At 36.8% G+C, this 21,182-nt stretch overlaps 1 protein-coding gene and 1 long non-coding RNA gene across 4 annotated transcripts in view; one reads left to right on the forward strand and one right to left on the reverse strand.

The window, feature by feature from the left end:
- The window catches only part of SCEL (sciellin), a 137,434-nt gene extending 121,791 nt beyond the window's left edge, over positions 1 to 15,643 (reverse strand). For both annotated transcript variants that reach the window (XM_064408495.1, XM_064408492.1), the window contains exon 1: positions 15,505 to 15,643. The gene's annotated coding sequence lies outside the window, so the exon portion shown is untranslated. The remainder of the gene's footprint in view (positions 1 to 15,504) is intronic.
- On the forward strand, positions 1,470 to 19,841 carry LOC135293887 (uncharacterized). Of its 2 annotated transcripts, none has more exons than XR_010355999.1 (4): positions 1,470 to 1,551; positions 6,503 to 6,625; positions 8,558 to 8,680; positions 19,109 to 19,841. It is a non-coding gene; the product is annotated as an uncharacterized LOC135293887 (long non-coding RNA). The 2 variants fall into 2 exon arrangements; XR_010355998.1 differs by lacking the exon at positions 1,470 to 1,551 and adding an exon at positions 1,818 to 1,955.
- The last annotated feature ends 1,341 nt before the right edge of the window (positions 19,842 to 21,182 follow it).

The following is a 21,182-nucleotide window of genomic DNA, read 5'->3' on the forward strand; positions in this document are numbered from 1 at the left end:
AAAGACATTTCTGATTCATAATAAAAAGCTCATATTACCAGGCAATGCCTTTCTCTCAGGAGAGATTCAGGTTTCTAATATATTGAGTTCAATGAGATTTCATGATTTATAGCATCCATCGTGATCAGAATGATAAAATCCAGTGTCCTTGATAAAGAATTTTGTGACACAGAATTACTACAGATGAGCTAATAAAAATAATTCTGTTGTTATATTAGATTCATTATATATGTCTGCCCTACCATAAAATGTGGAAATACTCTATTTCTTCCCCAAACTAGGTCACAATAGTATTTTAGTAGCTGTTTCAGTTCATTTTGCATCTAATGTTGAATGCTTATTCTGAACTCCAGAGTGTCTATATTTATTAAATTAAAATTTTAAATGTTCAATGCAAAACAAAAAAAAAAAAAAAAGAAGGAATGTATTTGTAATCCTCACTCTGCAGCTTCAGCTGTTCATTTCACCATCTAATTAAAACATCATTTCAATTTCTCACAGAAAGATACTATCAGTTACAAGATACCTAGAAGTAATTTGACTTGATGTTTATACAAGACAACTAAATAAGCAGATTGTCACAGTCTGCAGGAAGGGAACATGAAATATTACCTGATCCAGCCTTGGCCAGGAAAGGGAGCCTAGAATTTGTGGTAGGCAGACCAGCAGGGATGGACAGTGTCTTGGCCTTGATGGAGTACACAGGAGGGATCAAGCTGAGACCATGGAAACAGGATGCTAAGGAGAGTAACATCTAGCGAAGTTATGGAGAGGTGCATGGATTCATGGGAAAGGTTATGGTGATATGCTCATGCCAAAGAAGGCAATGTTCCGAGCTCTTGTTAGAGATTGGTTAGTTATGTTCTCCATATAAGATAATGTTTGTCATTCTTGTTGTTCACTGGTTCCCTGCCCTCAGCCAGCACTGTGTCTTGTCATATTTTCCCCATTTTGAGGTCTTTAAAGTAACCATATATTGCATGTGGCTTATTCTTTTATTTGTACATTATTAAAATTTTGCTTTCTGGGCTTACTTTGTTGTTCCCACTTCTTTGTCACCAACGTTAGCTGACATTCCCGCAGGCAATTACATCACGAGTCCTTGTCACCAAGGGTCCATTGTCACTCCCAGAGCTGGACCAGGCAGCAACAGATATTGTCTAGAGTCCTGTTGCATTGCATCTTGAAAAAAATCTCCTGTGATAAGGACTCTGCTGCATCCCTGCGAAGACTGTTCCAGTGACTGACTGGTCTCATTGGAGACACTTTTTCCTTATGTCAAGATGAAACCTCTCCCGATGTTACTTGTACCCGTTGCCCCTGGGAGCCCTTCTCCATGGGGCTCGTAGTGAAAAGAGAGACTCTGTCCTCTTTGTAGCTGCTCTTCAGGTGAGCATACCATGATGAGGTCCCTCCTATGTCTTCTCTCCTCCAGGGTGAAAAGGCCTAATTCCTTCAATCTTTCCCAACAGGGCAGCTTCTCTAGCCTTTTGATCATCTTCCTGGCCCTTCCTTGGACCCTCTCCAGCCTGTCTGCATCTTTCTTGAATGGTGAGTACCAGGTCTGCACACAGTACTCCAAGTGTGGCCTAAGACTTGCTGAATGCAGTGGGTGACCACATTTCTATCTCTGCAATTAAATTATCATCCATCCTTCATGGATGCAGCCCAGGACTTGATTTGCCTTTGTTGCTGCAGTTTGACTCGTGTTCATATTGTTGTCCACCAGGACCCCCAGGTCTCTCACAGAATGGTTGCTCCCAGCCACACAGATCCCAGCCTGCACTGGGTTTTTTGGTTATGTCATGCCAGGTGCAGAACCTTGCACTTGCCCTCCTTAGACTTCATACAGTTCTTGCTGGCCCACTCTTCCTGCTTGTCTCTGAATCCGACAAAGGGCTCTCCCTTCTGACAATTCCACCTCATCATCCAGTGTGGCATCATCAGCAAACTTGGTGAGCCTGTTTTCAATCCCTTCATCCAGATAATTTATGAAGATGTTTACCAGCCTGGAGCCCAATATGGATCCCTAAGGGACCCTGCTGGTAACAGACTGCCAGCCTGGGTAAAAAGCATTGATCACCACCCTCTGAGTGCAGCCTGTCAGCCACTTTGCTGCACATCCCACAGATCACAGATCCACTCTGTATCTTGCCAGTTTGCCTAATAGAAAACTGTGGGAAACGGTGTCAAATGCTTTGTTGAAGTCCAGGCAAACAACATCCAATGCACTCCCCATGTTGACAGAGGATGTTATGTTGTTGTAGAAGGTGTTCAAGTTAATCCAGGGTGATTCACCTTTGGTAAATCTGTGCTGATTTTTCCCAGTCACCTGCTTCATTTGGGGGATAGTAGTTTCTGGGAGGACTAATTCCATTATTTTCCCAAAAACTGACGTAAGACTAATGAGTGTGTAGTTTCCTAGGTCTTCACTTTGGCCCTTTTTGTAGACTGGTTTGACAATGCATTTTAAAATGCTTACACTAAAATTAAATTTATACCGATAAATAAAAAAGGTTGATTTCTCTTTAATTTGCTAATATTATTGATTCTTCCATGATTATGGCTACTGCTAAGTAGCTTTTCATTGAATTCTTCTCTGCCTCAAATATTAAATTTGGGGAATTAGGTTTTGACTGTGTTTAGAAATTGTCTCATGAGTGTTTATGAAGAAATATCAGTACTTTGAAAGTTGTTATAAAGTATAGTCTACACTGTATTTTAATGAGGTCATGTAAAATTCAGATATTAATACCTTCATGTTTACTGCTAAATAATTAATTTCTAAGTGTACTATCAGATGCAAACCAAAATAATATTCAAATAGATCTTAATTTTCAATAAAATGATCTTTAGAATTTTCTTTATTTTAAATGTAGAAGCAAACTCTATAGTGGTTTATTCCTCTAATCTTCTCCTCTTATACAGTTTCAAAGGAAAACATTGGAGAAACAATTGGAATCATATTTTACATTGTATTGAAATAGACTGATATAAGATCACCACTTTTTATCTATTCTCCTTTTTGAAGGTGAGAGAAACTTGATATAGAGCTGCCATCTGAAAGATTTTCTGCATGTTTCAAATATTCTGGGTCCATGTCCTCTATAATCATATAAAAGCCCATCTAGAATTTTCAAAATAGTCTAAATATTTAGAATACTCTGCAAATGTCAAACTTTAATTCTAAACAGTCTTTCCAATTATACACCATACATCCTATTTTATCTGTCTCTGATCAAACATCAAGAAGATCACTAGTATCATTTTACTACAAATCAGCAGGAACAAGGAATATTTCTTTCTTCTCACTGTTCAACAAACAGCAAATTGGCAAATCGTTTTGCATAAGACTGGAAAGTGTACAGGTAGATCAGTTTCTGAGGCAATTTAAAAATACGAAAATAATTAAATTTTCAAAAACAGCCTTTTTTTTCTTTTCTTTTCTTTTTTTTCTTTTCTTTTCTTTTCTTTTCTTTTCTTTTCTTTTCTTTTCTTTTCTTTTCTTTTCTTTTCTTTTCTTTTCTTTTCTTTTCTTTTCTTTTCTTCTCTTTTCTTCTCTTTTCTTCTCTTTTTTTTCCTTTCTTGTTTTTCACAGGGTGTTCTTACTTTATATTAAATCATTTTCAGGTGTAGGTTTACAGTGGGAAGATTCAGGAGCAGAAACACCCATCTCAATAGCCGCTGAGTTAACAATTTGCACATCTCCTTTCCCGTACAGCACAGAAGTGTCTCTCTGACTTTGGCACATATGAGAAATAATAAAAAAGCCCATAAACTGTTGCTACTCAGCTGCCAAGAACATATTTGCGGCAAACACACATATCCTGGTCCTCTCTGTGTCACAGTGGTTTTTCATTACTTTGATATGAGATGGAAAGAGGCCTGGTGAGGAAGGTGGAGAGCAGCTGAGTTCCCATTTACACAATGGATGCCTCTTCCCTGCTACATTTGTCTTTTTAAAAGCATTTTTCTCCTGAGATCAAAATGAATTACCTGTATCATAAACTGATTTATTCTCTTTTTTTTTTTTAATTTCTGAACAATGACTCACAGTGGAACCTGAAAATTTAAGTGGTATTTTCTACTTTTCATTATTCACAGCTATTCTTGGCCTTAATACTTAAAATTGTTAGTAATACTGTTTTCTTTGCTTGTTACCCAACGTTTTTTGGGTTGAAAACAAAAATATAACAATGGCTGTTTCTGGAAGCCTTTCCTGGCAGGGACTGAATGCACCAATCACAGGTAAGCAGTAAAAGAAAAATGCATCTTTTTCAGACGTAAGAGGGATTCCATTTCTTTGCTCTGTGAGAAAAAGTCAATACGTTATCACCATAGCAATGCTTGCTCTGAGCTTAACAGTTTCTGTGAGGAAAGGAAATGCAGGCAGTGTTTTTTTGCAGACAGAAAATTATTTCAAATGGGTACCCTAAGAAATATAGCACCCAGTGCTTCATCCCTGTTCTTCATTATATTAACAATGGAACAGCAGATTGCTGAAACTTTCCAGAATGCTAAAAATCACTGAAATCTTGGGCATTATTGAAATACTTGAATATTATCGATGAGACCTTTCTCCATATATTTCATTTCTGCTTCAGCACAGATGGAGAGAAAAATATCTCCCAATGAATTTACTGAAGAACCTATACTTTAGGAATTTTTGTGTTCTTTTGTACTGAATGGGAAAGACACAACAATTGTTTTAGCAAAGACAGCCATTTTCTTGATTCCACTACTATCCTCCAAAAGAGCAAAGACCTGCCATTTTACCTACAAACAAGTTTGCATTTTGTGCTCTTGAAACTATAGAAAGGAAAAAGCCTTCTCAAAAGCAGCATTCCTTCATGGAATTTTCTCAAAAACACTGCAATCTTTAGATGTTCTGTTTAATTAAAACTCACTAAAGTCTAGGGCATATTGTGCATGCAAATAGAACTGGACTGCAATTAAGTAAAGTATATAACAAACACTCCACTCCCATTGCTTGTAATTATTTGGATTATGAAAACACTCTGAAAACATGTTCTTATCAACTGCTAATATTGCAGCATCATCAGTGCGGTCTTTTCTAGTTACCAGACAATTTTCTTTGTAACTGTTGGCAAGCAGTACAGGATAGATACCGCTCACCCAGTCTCTTATCTATTTGTAACCCAAGGTATGGAGTTCTGGACACAGTCTACAGCTTCACAATTAAAACAAATGCTGAAAAGTCTGTGATGTTCTGTGACATTACGTAACTCTTCATTATAGTAGTGAATTTTATCTGAGGAAGGCCAGAGCTTTTGGAGCTCTGAGAATGGGAGTTGAGTTCCCAAAGCAACTGAGATCCACCCAAGTTCTCCTCAGTTACTACCCGAGATGTGAGACAAAGAGGAAGAAATCAAGACGTATCACAGCAAAGGAAATGATACATCATGGGATGTTGGGGCTTAAGCTATATATGCAAAACTCCAATAATAATTTTTAGTTAACTATTTCAGTAGTTTAATATATTCTCAGAAAAAAATTGAAAAAAACCTCACAAAATGGCATTTCTGTTGGAAGACATGCAGTTTCAATGAAACATTCATTAAAGAAAATACAGAAAAAATCCTATAACTTGAACTGTGGTGTTCTGCCATACCAGAGGCACCTTAGGCTTCAAAATTAAGTATCCTTCAGCTATTTTCATATAGCTCTTGAGAAAAAGGAAGCTAGAGAAAAAAAGATAGATTTGAAGACTATCCAAATGTCCAGTCTTTTGGTATATTCTCCCAGGAAGTTTTGGTTTACAGTTCTTTCAACTAGAGGAGGTAATGGGATATGGGTCTCTCATTTCCTAGGCAACTGTGCTAATCATTAGGTTATTCTACATCAGAAAAATGTGAGCCCAGCAGAGTTCTCTGTGCAAGAGACTGCTGGTGCCTACTTTCAAGTGAAAGCTTTCTCAGGTACTCTCTGCTGCTCTGTAAGCTTTCAGTCTGCTAAATATATTTTACTGCAAGTTGGTAAGATGATAAAGGAAACCATAAAAGCAACCACAAAATATATATGATGTATTTGGCCTGGTCACTAACAGAAGAGTATTTGACACTGCGGTTAACAGCATTTAAATAAATCTATTTAAGCAATAACTCGGCCCATGCTGTTCACCTACCTGCAGGGGTGGGAAGCCAAGGGCAAATGGCACTAACCACCTCGAATCTGCACTGCTTAGTGCTGGCCCCTCAATGAACAGATATGTCTGATGTGGAAGCAATACAACACAGAGACAGTGACTGAGCTAGTATTTAAGTACCATGCTCAAGATTACTGTGGCCGTCTTTTATTTCATCACAGATGTACAAGAACACACATAAGTTACTGTTTGTGTTTTCTCTAAGTTTTCAAAATCTTACAAAGGCTCCAAAAGTATTTAGTGAAGAGCTAATGTTAGAAATTTTTTAGATTTTATTTTAATCTTTACATTTCTCTTTACTTTTTTTTTTTTTTTTTAATTCTATTTTAAAACCAGCAGTCCTACCTGGAACAAACTCAGAGCCTTCTGGTTCATAAAAGTGCTCTGCAGTCAAAGGATGACCTTGTAACTGAATACAGCTACTCCAAAGACAGGATCAGTTCAAATGTTCCCACAATGGTGAGCTAGAGATGTCATTTTCAACCTTTTCAACTTTTGGAAGCCTAGTCATTTTCCAGTAGTATATAGAACAACGTAAGCTCGCTGGGAAAGAATCATCCTGCATTTCTTAATTACCTTGGGGTTTATATTATTTAGAAGGAATTTACAATCCCTAGAAGTCTGTGTGTTAAAGCCTAATGGGTTAAAGCGCATTACGCTGGACAAACATCTCTATAACTCATTCTGCAGTCCTGTCTCATGCAAAATTTTCACTAGCCTTTCTTTTCTACTTAAGTGAGAGGTCTTGATGTGGTTTTTGGAATCAGTTGACCTCCTGTTTCCTAAATTTTTTTTTTTTTTTTTTTTTTTTTTTTTTTTTTTTTTTTTTTTTTTTTTTTTTGGTGGAGAAGGTGCCTTCTTACAGCTTGTTTCCAGATAGTGGCTGAATGTCTCTTCTTTCCAAGGCAAATACTTCCCTAAACTCTGTAACAGGAAAGACAACTGGCAGATGTGTGTACAAACAAAGCAAATTAAAATTACACTGGAACCTATATTCACCTAGGCTCATTTCATCTTGAAAACATTCTGGTTTGCATTTGATTTATTCTCAAGGTAACCTAAAAATTAAATACATTTATTCTGAAAAGCAACTGAATAATGAGCCAGTGTGAACTCCCTTGAACCACTTCATGAAATGTATACCATCAATACCACCATTTATACCATTTATACCATCTAAATCTAATGCATTTTTAGCATAACAATCTCTTCCTAGTCATCTTTTAAGTGCAAAAGCTGAGATTTTTCTATGGCTAAGGGATGTCACTTTTGCAAGAAAAAAACATAGTAGGCATAATAGAACATGAAATACACCTGACAGCTGTCCCAGGAAACAAAGCTGTAGAGAAATGTAAAAATATGACCTGTTCTTAAAAAAAAAAAAAGTGACAACAAATGTTTATTTGTCTTTCTTGGAAGTACTACCCAGGAATCCAGGCATGAGGAAGATACACTCAACAGCAGTGAATTAATGAATCCCAAAGGGAAATGGGAAAAAGACAAACTCCAAAGTACCTACCACCCTGAAAACTTGTCCTAAATAAGTCTATCTCCTAATGAAAAAAGGAAACTTGTAGGACATTTCTAATGTCCATTTTATTACAGGACAGACTTAAAAAAATTATTACACTCTATTAACTTATAAAGATATTGAAATGTTATTTGATTTCTGGTGTTTAGACCAAATCAGAAGTACAGAGTCAACATCTGACTCCTCACCACAGAAAGAAAAGCTTCCTACCATGCTTCTACTCACAATCTTCACATACCCTCTAAATGAAATACCTAAGTTTAGGATCAGGTTCTGAACAGAGCTGAGGCTGAACTAAGCCACAATGACTGGACTCAGAAGGTGTTACTTTCACAGAGATTGACATCAGCCTCCCTGCTGTTTCCCATTTATGTTCTTAGGAAGAAATAGCAATTTGCTCCCAGCTGTCTTCCAGATATCTGGTGTTACTTCTGCCTTCCAAGTGGGGCACAAAGAATAAGCACATTGCAAAACAACACTATTTTTAGTAGTTTTCTGTAGTCTCTTTGCTCTTACACGCTTTGCCTTTTTGTTTGAAATGCCCATATAGTCTGACAGCTCTCTCTAACTGAATGTGCAGTCCACAATACTTGGTATGCTTCCAGGAGCCTTCCTAATACTGCCTATTAATAAGGTTATTAATGTCCTAATTGCACTTGTTAATGTCAGGAAAGGGAGCGGTTATTTTGGACAAGAGTTTACATTGTCAGTAAAAATATTTTACCAATTTTTTTCATACTTCATATCTAAACACTCCTTCAGCAAGTATTCTCCCAGGGAAACAACCTCTAATTCACAAATAGATCAGGTACCCTTCTCCATTAACCTTCTGGGATAACGTGCTGTTCCTGTCTCTGCAGGGACAGCCTAGAAGACAAACTCCTTTGGAAAGCTCCATGTAGCTGTGGACAGAAAAGCTTTTCAAAGGTTTCTAAGGCTCTAACGCAGTCTTCCTTCTTCATTACTATCCTGAAAGCATCAAGGTCAGTCAAAGAAGCAACAAGCGTGTGGGTAATATTAATTCTTTTACTAAGAGGTTAGTTGTGTACTTTTCAAGTCTTTCAGCAGGATGTTCCTTAAGATATGGATAAATTTAAAAAGTCCAGAGAGATAGTTTGAACTTTATCCTTGAGCTCCACGCTGTATGTCTGGGTTAAAGAGCAATGTAGATAATTGCCAAGCCAGGAGGGGGTTGGCTTGCAGCAGTTGCAAGATGCATGGCTTGCACTGAGCTTCCTGACTCAACAGACAATGTAGACACAGCACATTCATGCACAAGACCAAATTCAACCTTAAGTTCTGTGGGTATATGGAGTGAGAAGTTAGTAGTCCCCTCTTCTTTGCATTTCTGGGCAATTGTTGCATGATTTGGGCTGTGGTAAAAAAACCAGACTGACAGATTGACATTTTCAGCCCACTAAATGGAAAAAAGATTTTGAGTAAATTGCTTTTAGACTACTAAAGCCCATCCTGAGCAGTGCTGAGGTGACAAGTTCCACACAGACCCAGCAGTCTCAGAAACTCTCTGTTAAACTTGCCTGGGACTAGACAAAGGGATTCCCCTCAAAGGACTATCATGAGATCATTAGTATACAATTAGTCTAACTTTTCTGTTTTTAACTGACCCAAATCCATTACAGCAGTCTGTTCTGTATCTTCATTGGCAAATTGCAGTTTTCTCCCAACTATGGAGCAACCTGCACAGAATATAGTTCATAGATCCACTCACAATATTAAGTCCTCTTATCTCACAGTCTTCCATCATCTTTCATAAGAATTGCAGCAAGAATCACCTGAAGCATGGTTCTCTCAATGCCAACTACTCAGCCATACTTCAGCTTCCCTATCTCTGATGTATGCTGAGCGATCTCTGTTGGCTCCAGAGTTTCCAGATATTGTTTATGACAGAATTCTGCCATGCCATGTCCACTGACTTAAGATCCATCTAGAACATGTTAATTTCAGTGGTCAGCAAGGGTCTGATTCAGCTCTACAAAGGCACCAAAGGTGCAGGTCTCTCATAGGACTTATGTCATACCTGCAGGTCCTCTGTAGTGGGATATCAAAGACATCCTGAACTCTCTGGGACATCTCATGTGAGGCTCATCAGTTACGTTGGGCAAAAACTCTGGCCTTCTCCCATGAGACCATTCTCTCCTAGCAATCGCTGTCAGTTCTTTCAGTATTTTTGCAACAGAAGGGATTGTGTCCAGTCAGATCTTGAGCCAGTAGCACCTCAGGTTTTTACTTAAAACATTTAAATTAATATTAATGCTGAAAACATAAAATTGTGGAGAATATGTTATGAACAGAATACAGGAGAGTATGTGGAGCCAAAAAAGTTAATGGTTTTATGATTTTGCTGTTTCTTCTCATGCATCTTACAGGGGGGCACGGTTAGATGAACTCATGCTCTCCTCTCCAAATGGAGCAACAGGCACAAAAAATGGTGCTGAGGAGAATCTGGTCCTTACATCTCTCTATGGAACTACAGAGTCCAGACCACAAGCCTTTTAGTGACATAGATTAATAAATGTATATAAAATTATATATTCAAAAATATACAGATAGATATTGACATAGATATAAATAAAGATATAGATATATAGAGATATATTGAGATATAGATATAAGATATGAGAAGCTGGACACAGTTGCAAGAAGTGCAACTTCTTGTGTGTTTAAGCTAGAATTCCCGATGTATATCACTGGTTTTGAAGAACAGATTCATCATGCAGATTTCATCATCAACTCAAACTCTGATTAGGAAAAGAAGTCTTCTTTCATGGGAAATACTCCAGCAAGATGACTTTTGTTGTGATACTAATTGAAAGGCCCCTCTTATGAGACAAATATTTTATCTTGCTAGTGTTGAAACCAAGCTAAGGTCCTGTAGCTTGAATGACACCATAAAAGTCTATGATTTTTTTTTATCTATTAACAGGCTTGCAATTTATGCCAGCATGGCTTCTGATTAAAGACACTGAGGAAGAGAGAAGACTGAAATATAATTCATAGCACCTCCAGATAGCAAGGGCTAGCCCTCCTTGCAGCTGAGTCATCCAGTGAAAGCTAAGAGTCAAGGCAATTACATTCCCAATACTGCATCTTTGGTCATTTGCCTAAAATTAGTTTGGAAAAAATTTGCACTCTAAAATGTTTCAACACACTGGCTGGTTAAACTACTGCTGACTCTCACAGAATGAACTGCAATCTGCAGAGCAGAAAGCAGAGTTGGGAAAAGCAGAAATACCTCTATTTCTTCCACATAAGTAAACCAAATAACCAGATGAAGCACAGTGTCAAGTTCAGCAGTCTTCCTAAAAGTTTTCCATTCTTGTTATCAAATTCAATCTTAAAAGGAGCACCTTCATTAGGATGTCACATTTTGTTTTTTTTAAACATCATTGCTTTCAGTTTTGCCCAAAGAAAATGAGTTAATCGCTTTTGCAACTATATTTCTTTGGTTAATTTTATGAGACTGACTGGCTGCCCTCTCTTTAATTTGCTAGTATTCTTAAAATTTCACTGATTCATTTCTCTGTCTGTTCTTAATTGTTATTTCTTATGGTGTACCCTTGGTTCTTGTTACTGCCTGATATATTGCAAAGCATGTTTTCATAGTTTCTAAAAAACTCCTGCATGTCAGAATTGTGAGCACTCTCTCTGTGGTTAATACACAAATAAGTATGTTCCCTATGCTTTTGAAAACAAGAAAGGGAGAGGGATGAAGGTTTGCTCTCTACCTGATATGAGGTGGGAATGCAGCTGGACTTTGTAGCTGGACCCGGACATTGGGACATGCCCCATGTTCCAGAGTTTAGATTGCCCTCTGTGCTATTAGTATAGCACAAAGGAAGTCAAATAAGAATATAAAGAATAGAAATTTGTTTTTCTCATGAGGCTACCTTCCCATCGTGTAGTGATGGCTGATCACTTATTTCCAGGACCAATGTTTAAAGCTCTAAAATTTTGGCTGTCAGTTCAGACATTGACTAGCTTCAATTCAGTCAACACTCATTTCTTTGCTGCATTCAGTTTGGACTACTCACTTCAGGATTCTTAGAGCATGTTATAGGTTTCATTCAGTAGAAATCTAAAAGCAATCTTAAATTTATTGAACTGCTAGAATCAAAGTTCCAGCCTGATTGCTTGTTTACCTCTAAAATGCCCTAGCAGAAAGCATAGCTTCATGTTAATAAACAAATTACGGAGAAACATATTTCTTAAGACAAATATGTTTCTCTCCTCTTCATACCTTTTAGACTTCCTAAACTACCAAACACACTAACTTTTATGGCATATGTAAAACACTAGATTATCTGCTATTAGCTACACTCATTTAAACTGAATTTGTATTAGCTTTTATTACCAAGCTACTGTGGATAAGTTACTAATATAACTTAACTTCGAACTTGGCTGCTTTCAAATACAAAGCACTAAACATCCAAGACATTCCAGCTTCATAAAGATATAGCTTTCATTTTCTTACTAGATATAGAGTGAGATTTTTTAAATAACTAGTGCCCTTCTGCTAGAAAAGTTTTATTTATCAGCATATCCATAATTCAGTTAATTTTATTCAAATAAAGCAAATTTCTTATACTTAAATTTTCGCTCATTTCACTTCTGCAAAGCCAGACCACCTTGGCAGCTTCATCATAAATTTTATGCAGAAATGTTGCTAATTAAAAAAACTAATTCATTAAGCCTTAAATTTTTAAGAGATATTCCTACACTGTTCTTTAATATTAGGGAAGAATTTACTCCATAAGAGGGCTCACCTTATCTATGTATCTATCTAAAAATTGCATGGGACTAGATGGCCAACAGCCTCCTAAATCCAAACCGAGGTTTGAACTTAGGCAACAATAAATTAAATACCAATTTTCTATTTTTTTCAGAACATAGCAGAAGTAAAACTCTGGAAATTCATGAGGTAAAAAAGATCTGGAGGAAAAAGATTTGTAAATTTTAGAAACAAAGAAAACCCATTGCGGAACTTCCTAAAACTGGGACAAGCTAAGGGACCAGCTGACACAGCACCTTAAAGCACGAGTCAAAAGTAGTTCCTATTTAAAAAAAAGACCAAAAAGCACAAACACCAAGAACCACAAACCAAAACAGCAACAACAACAAAAAAACCAAACCAAAAAAAAAACCACAAAAAACCCCCAAACAAACAAAAAAAAAAAAAAAAAAAACAAAAAAACACAAAAAAACCAAACCAAAACCCAAACTATACTTTAAGTGCAATGGAAAAATTAACTAGATGAGCTGCAGCCAGAAGTATTCCAACAATTAAGGTCTCAGGACTACAGTGGGATATACCTTTAGCTAAAAGCAACTTAGTGTGGAAAACAAAATGACAGTAGCTGATTGGCAAAACTCTTGAACTCTGAAAAACAACTTTTTCCATTGTTGAGGTCAAGGAATGAGATTAGTAAGGCTTGCTGGAAGACTTTTGGTAAAAAAAGAGTTTAGGGGCTAAAGAGGATGAATATATTTTGAAGTTACTTGCTCTTACACCAGAACAGAGATATAGCCAAAGGTAAACTGCATTCAATGCTCACCTGTAATCAAAGTAAAGGGCCTTCTAAACATTTTAGAAAGCCTTGCACCATAAGGCACATCTGCTTTCTTATTTTGCTGCTTTGCATTGCATTAAGATGAGTAAAGCAACTGGAAAACACATCATAACTGCCTGATTAAAGGTTTTATGTGCTATTTATCTGTTTCAAGCTCTAATTAAAATATGATGGGCACATCTGAAGGGCAATTCTTTCCACCATAAAAACAGGCAGGATGAAGTGCCATTTGGACATACGTCTTTTCATCTACAATGGAAAGAGCTTGTCTAGTGTAGGCAACACAGCTAACACACACACAGGTAGTTAAAACTAGGGAATCCTGCCTGAAGGATATGGATTATTAGCTGCTTGTGATAGACTGTGATATGTACTTTGTTAGATTTTAAGCCAGATTGGTCTGAGATGCCTACCTTTTAGATTACCATTATTAAGTAAAATAATTTTTCCCTTTTTATGGCAAGAATGACTACTCTAAATAAGGGGCTTTAGGTCATCATTCCAAGGTGTGACTGTTGTGAGTAGAAAATAATTGAAATTGTCATCAAAATGTAACTAACTAAATCTATATTACAACTAGTTCCTTTAAAATCATTATTCCAATTGCTGTTTTGAATGTTTGCATTAAATTTGTATTACAAGAATGCAATTTGGTGAACACTCTTTCCACAAAATATTTGATTCCTACTGCACCATCAGAACAAGCATTATAATGTAGGTTTTTTACATTGTACTACTTTGAAAGTTGCTAGTTTTAAAACTTTAAATTTCGTGACCTCATAGATGCCCATGTCAATGCTTGCTGACGAGTCAGTTGTTTCTAAATACTACTTTAATGTCTTCATGAAATATACAAAATACATAAATGATTAGTGGTTTTGATATACTGACAAATAATATCATAAGAACCTGCATTTCTTCACTGGCTCTTGGAACATGGACAGCGGATAGGGCCAGGTGTAATCCTTGCTCCAGCTACACATCTTTGTATTGCAACTAGAAGGGTGTTCCTATCCAAGCTTTTTTATGGCAATTTAAACTCATTTAGGAGTACTTCTACTCAATGCAGTGGCAGGAGGAATAGGTGTAACTCAAAAACATGATGTAAAATTACAGAATCACATCTTCTCTTTCTCACTTCTCCATTCTGTAATTGAGGATTACGTTTAGTCCTTTTGGATAACACTGTGCTTTGACTTTACAGCCATAGGACATTAGCCCCCTTCACTTTAAGAAATAGTAGCCCGCAGCTGTGAATGTGATAAGGTATAGATTCCCAACTTAAGGCAGTCCCATCTCAAAGGCAGTCCAAGCTCAGAGAGAACAGTGTTATTGGGGGTGAGCAGATGAAGGAAAGAAAGGTGAGAGGTGGTGTGTGAACTGAAGGCTAGCAGGAGAATTTTGTCTGCTTGGCAACTGAACTGAACAGCACTTTTTTGAGTTTGTAAAATAAAGCCTGTCTGTTTGATAGCAGCAGAAGTACAGAGCTGGAAGTTGTCACAGCTATGCTACTTCTGTGGTCATGTTTCACAGATTTAGTATTCCAGTTCTTTTAAAAGATCTCAAAGTACCAGGACAGTTCTATGGGTTAAAAAAAACCCCAAAAATAAAAAAAAAAGAATCCAAGAAGAAACAAAAACCCAAACAAACAAAGAAAAAACCAAAACAAAACCAAAAAAAACCCCAGAAAAAAGGTCTTTGAATTCGGAGTCAGAGGTTTTAGACTTCTTGATGTGGCTTACCTCTGTGATCAGATAGCTTTTAAAAGATGTAGTCCTGTGGATTTTCCTAACACCTGTCTTAAGTGTTAATGGAATGAAAAGTGTCTGGCTGCTTCAAGGTAATACAAGTACTTCAAGAAAATAACTTTCTGTAAGTGGGTTAGTGGCATTTGAATAATAAGTGAGAAATGTTGATGGATGAAGACATTTTTCTGAGTGTAAGCCATGTATATGTCATGGCTTAACCCCAGCTGGCAACTAAGTACCACACAGCCACTTGTTCGCTTCCCTGCCCTATCCTGCTAGGGAGGAGAAACAGGAAAAAACTGTAAAACTCATGCATTGGCATAAGAACTGTTTAATAATTGAAACAATTTAGAACATAATAATAATAATAATAATAATAATAGTAACATCAACAATAATAATAGTAATGAAAAGGAGGCAGAGAGGAATAAATCCCAAGAGAAACAAGTGATGTGCAATACAATTGCTCACCATCTGCTGACTGATGCCCAGCCCATCCTTGAGCAGTGATCAGCAGATCCTGGCTAGGCTCCCCCAGTTCATACACTGAGCATGCTGTTCTGAGTATGGAATATCCTCTTGGACAGTTTGGGTCAGCTCTCCTGACTATGCTCCTCCCAGCTTCTTGTGCACCTGCTCATTGGCAAAACATGAGACACTGAAAGGTCCTTGACTTTGGGCAAACATAACTCAGGAACTCAAACATTAGTGTGCTATCAACATTATTCTCATATTGAATTCAAAACTGTACCAGCTACCAAGAAGACAATTAACTCTATCCCAGCTGAAACCAGGATGGTGCCATTACTCCGGTGTGGCTTACTTTTTCTTGTTTGTCATAACTCTCGTTACTGTAGGACCATTTATTCCCTGGGATTTTTATCCATTTGCAGGAATTTTAGGTTTTCCTTTGGTGGGTTACCCCTCTTTTAGTAAATTTCTTGATTTTTCTATCTTTAAGTGGAAATGAGATTGGAAGGGAGAGCAACAAGTGAGGAAGCCATTTGAGTGAGATCCATTCCTGGTCTTATCAGGTCAGTCACAAGTGTCCAGGACAAAGACACAATTCTCAATGTTACTAAAGCATGCTACTAAACTGTATGATAAAACTCCAGTACATCAAAACCCATACCTTCAGATGCAGAGTCTAGCATGGGAAAGAGGAGAAATGTAGACTCTCCCACAAATAATGGCCAAATATGCTTTGCCCAAGGGCTTTTAAAATCTAAAAACCTTAAAATGTAAGTAGAATAATAAACTGTGTTGGGTATGTGCCTCTTGGTCTAACTGTTTAATAAATGCTCCTAGAAATACTGGGAACAGTGCTTGTTCTCAGGACCAGTCAAAAAGGAAAGTTCCTTTTGGCTGCCTTACTGATACACATTTGTAAGAAAATTACCTCTTAAGTGACTAATGTAGTAGTCCTTAGTAATTATAAGATTACAGGAAAAAGAGATCCCACAGGGAATAATGTGGCTAGTGCAGCAACAAGTATATGCACTTACCTCAGAGTTCAGTAAATCCAAAGTGATGATTCATGTGTAGAAAGTTTCTGGGTGTTTTAATTTAGGAGCTGAGAAAGTTCACTGAGATATTAATTTAACTGAACCCCTGGACTCTGCATTTAACAAACAACACAAAGCCTGAAAGGTATTAATGTAATTTACAGTTGCTCAAGAAGACTGTTTTAAGTGACTTACAGTTACTAAAAATATGTCCATGGTTAACTGTGTGAAGTTTTAAGCAGTTGCATCCTAGACTGTTTTTTTTTTTTTTTTCCCTGTGATCACAGCACCATCCCTTCAGTTTATTAGCCAGACTTCCAAAGCTTTCATTGACAACATGATTGTTCTAAATAAATCCCTGGCATTCTGCTCTGAGTCTGGAATTTGAATTTAAAATTGACCCGCTTTACCCATTTGAGAAGACTCAATAAAATTATTTCTATCTTGTGTGGAAATAAGGAAATGGGAAAAAAAAAAGGAAATATAATCTGATTCCATTTTTGGTTTGGGGATACCCAAGATTATTGCTTGCAGAGCAACATATTTGAACTGCTAGGGATTTTTTTTCCCTGAGAAGCTAATTTAGTTTTCAATAGAGTTCAGGTGTTCCCAGTCTTGTAAAGGATGTAGGATTGTTTCTCATGTGCATTGCATCATTTCAGGTAGAAGACTCGTCTTGATGATCCAAATGGATTTTTCCAGTTCTGTGTTTCCATGGTAGAACTTTTCAATGGCTTTACACCCTATTCTTTGTTTCTTCATCCTATGTGACAATCCAGTAAACATTATTCCATATGCTATATTCAAGAGGACTTGAAATTTCCAAGTTTCAGAACAGTTTAAGCCCAGGGTCCAGTTTCAAAGGTTTCTGATATACATAGATTTGAATGTCAAGGCATACTAGCCCTTCCTTTTAACCTATATATATTTTCAAAGCAATAATATAAAATGTTGCTAGTATATATTTTTGTGAGTTTCTAATACTTTCATTTGTTTGTTTTTTGACTTTTTGCATTCATTCACAAACTTCAGTGCTGTTGGCAAAAAAGTTCTGCATAAATTTTCTTGCTCTTCAGGATGATTGAAGATAATATCCTGGTAATACTTCTTCAACTGTGTTTGTGTTCATGTCATGCTTAGCTGGTTCAGACAGGGAAATCTAGTGGAATACTGTTAAATAATAATTATTGAAATTTTGAAAGGAAAAAGTTACTCATGAATACTCTCTTTTACTTCAACGTGTACCTATTTTTATTTAGATTAATGTCAGTTATATTACCATGGCAGAAGTAAAGTGTTGGGTTTTCTTTGTTGGTCTCCCTACCTAAAAGAAGTAATTTTCTTAACTGTAGAGCTTATATATTTGTCAGCATCAAACTCTAAGCTTTTACTTCAAGCTAATTTTTTTGTGCATACAAAATAAATTTTAAAGAAAACATTTAAAGGAAGAGACAGGGTTTTTCTAAGGTGGAAATAAAGTCTAAATATTGGCACAATAAGTAATATAAAGACAAAAGTGGGTTCGGGGTGCATAGAAGTACCTTTTGACTATCCAACTCTGGTATTTGTGACAGCTGGCATAAAAAATGAAGTGCCATTTGTTTGATTGCTTTTCTTTAGCATGTCTCTACAATTCAGAATGGAAAAACTTGACTTGAAAAAGAACCAAACATGACAATGCAAATAAATTTGGTGAGTTGCATTTTTAAATTTATTTTTATTTTTTAAATATGTGCATTTTGTTTTTCTTCATCTGTTCTGCAGACTAAAAATAAACCTGGGTAAGCATAAGTTAGTGGCACTATTTGACCTGCAAAATAAATGTATAGGGAGGAATGAGCAGCTCCATTGTAGCATGGAGAAGAAAGCTTTGTCTCCAATATGGAGGCAGTATAGTGCCTGTCCTGTGCTTTCTATCAGTTAAGAGCTCTTTATAATAGAAAAGCACAGGAAAAGAACTGTGCTGTGAAATTTTGTGGTTTTGGTGCTTGTGTGTGTGTATGTCCCCAAAAATAATGAAGTCTCAAAATAAACGTGTAATAAAATCTTAAATAATGATAGATTTCCATTACAGAGTAATAACGCCAAAACAGATGCCAGCTTGGTGGATGTATATGGTGAAAAATGGTCTTTTTAACTAATCATGTTAACAGCCTCACATCTTGACAGGGACATAAGCCTAATGACCAAAAGATTATTATGGGGTTTTTTTGGTTGTTATTACTGAATTAAGTCCTATTTCTGGAGCAAATGTGTTGGCAAGAGCTAGCTGCTTCAGGCAAACAAAGAATTCTAACATCATCTGACTGTAGTAAATTACAGGTTTTACTGCAGAAGTGCTAAATTCTATGGTTCATAACTTCCTGGCTTCAATGTGATATGTAAACTGTCTAGTTTACAAATTTTAAAGTTGTCTTAGTCTAGACTCGCTACTTGCTTGTGAAAAAATTACTGCATTGGTTTGTATAATATTTTGAAAGCTAAAAAAAAAGGCCTGGAAATACAATCAAATAGTAAAAAGGTTAGGTTATGAAATCATGGAACTTTCTACTTTACATTCCGTCATGCAGGATACGGGAATTACCTGGTGGAAATTCTAGTTCTGCGGTGTTGAAACTCACATTTGTACAAGGCTGATCCATGTGAGCCGTGACAGTGAACAAGATAGACTGTCAGACTGATTCTTGATGACATGCAAACAATTTGTTCTGCTAAAACTTATTTAAAAAGGTGCCAAGTGAATGAACACAACTGCTGTAAGCCCCACCTTAAAGTAAAAGGGAGAGGCCGATGGACAAAGCACTTCTTTCTGTGTCAGCAGGAAGATGTTTGCAAACAGGGAAAGAGCTGAGTGCTGTCAGAAGCAAAATATATTCTTCACAAAGTAGCTTTGCTCAGTTGACCGAGTTTGTTCTGATGATATAATAAATCCATCTTTTAAATGTACTGCTAAACCTCTGCAGCCACAGAAAGCAAAGGGCTAATGCGGTGCAAACAGTCTCCAAAATGACACTATCCCTATAAAAAAAAATTAAACAAGCAACAGAAAACACCACCAACTAACAAGCAAGGAAATAGATTTGAACTGGTAATGATTTCATCCCAGATTTCTAGAATACACTTGATGCTAACTACAATAGTATAGTGAGTATCAGATCTAGCATAAGGTTGGACCAGATGAAATGTGTACTCCTGAATGTTGTTACATGGCATAGTAGTGATATTGTTGCTCAGAATCAGTGTCAGAATATGAAACAAGAGTACCACAGTCCAAATAAATAAATAAATATAGGAAAAAGAAAAGGTGGCTTCCTTGGAGGACAAAGCAAAAGTGAAAATACAGCTGTGAATGAAGACTGAACCCAGCTCTCACTTTGTGCCATTAAGAGTTTCAAAAGTTGGACACTTGCTTGTATTTTGAGTGAAGAGAGGTTAGAGGTGGACTAGAAGAAGTTACAGTGTTATCCTGGCCTGGCAAATCCTTGTCAAACTCCATTGCTCATCATAGACTGAAGCTTATGGAAGGTGGACTCTGCACTCTGGGCACCTTGCAAGATTCACCCAAACTGAAAAACACTTGAGATAAAAAAGATGTGGAGTAGAAGTTGCAGTTTGCAAATAATCTCACCCCACTGTGAGTGGCTCTGTAAACACAAGCCCAGACAAATTCTAGAGTTTGCAGCAATATGCAAGAATTGCAATAAATTGCATCACTTTCATAAAAGTTTGCCAGGACTTATTGCCCATGCAGTAAAATGGCTACAGTGGCAGCAGTGCAGAATAATTTTGAGAGGAGACAGAAGATGTTATATCAGAATTCAACCCTTTTGTCAGGCAGTGTGCGATTGGTGAAGGAAAAATTACTATTTGGATATAAAATAACAGCTTACAATAAAACAAAATATGAGCTGAAAGGGGGTGGATTTGCTGGTTTTGCTTTTTTTGTCTTTGTTTTTTTCTGTGTGTTTGTTTATTTGGGGTGCATTTGTTTTCTTGTTTGTTTGTTTTTTCTTTCTTTGTTTTTATGAATCTTGCCTTTAGGAATGATTCTAGGTAACTCCTAGAAGAGGAGCTAGAAAGACTTATCACTGATTCTCATAGGGAATGTGCTTTAGTGGTGGTTAACACCATAGGACATGGTACTTCTTTTCTAATGGCTCCTTTTAATCACTGCTGGATTTTTTTTTTCCTCCCACCCACTACAGTATAAGAATTATAATCAAAAGCTTTTTATGTAGTTAATGCTTTAAATCTTTCTGGAATGGTCTCTAGTTGCCTGTATATGCATCAGAAAGTAGCTTTTTCTTCAGTGGCAGCACTACTCTGGCTGTCTTTCTGCTACCTGAACAGCTGCCTTTGTGAAAACCTGCATGAATTTACTGGTTCCAACATCTCTACTTCTCTGTTTAAAAAAAAGTACTTGAAAAAAGCATTGGTGGGCAACACACAAACTTAAGGAAGATAACAATTGCATAGTTCTCTTATATTTGCTATTATTTTATCTCAGGCACGTTATGCTTCTGGTTGTCCTGAGCAGGTCAAGAGGCTTGATGATCCTTGTGGATCACATCCATTCCAGGTATTCTGTGATTCTATGATTATGCAGTAATTGTTTGCAAAAATATTTATCTGTAGTTACAAGCA

This window comes from Passer domesticus, chromosome 2, assembly GCF_036417665.1.
Source record: "Passer domesticus isolate bPasDom1 chromosome 2, bPasDom1.hap1, whole genome shotgun sequence".
Lineage (NCBI taxonomy): Eukaryota > Metazoa > Chordata > Aves > Passeriformes > Passeridae > Passer > Passer domesticus.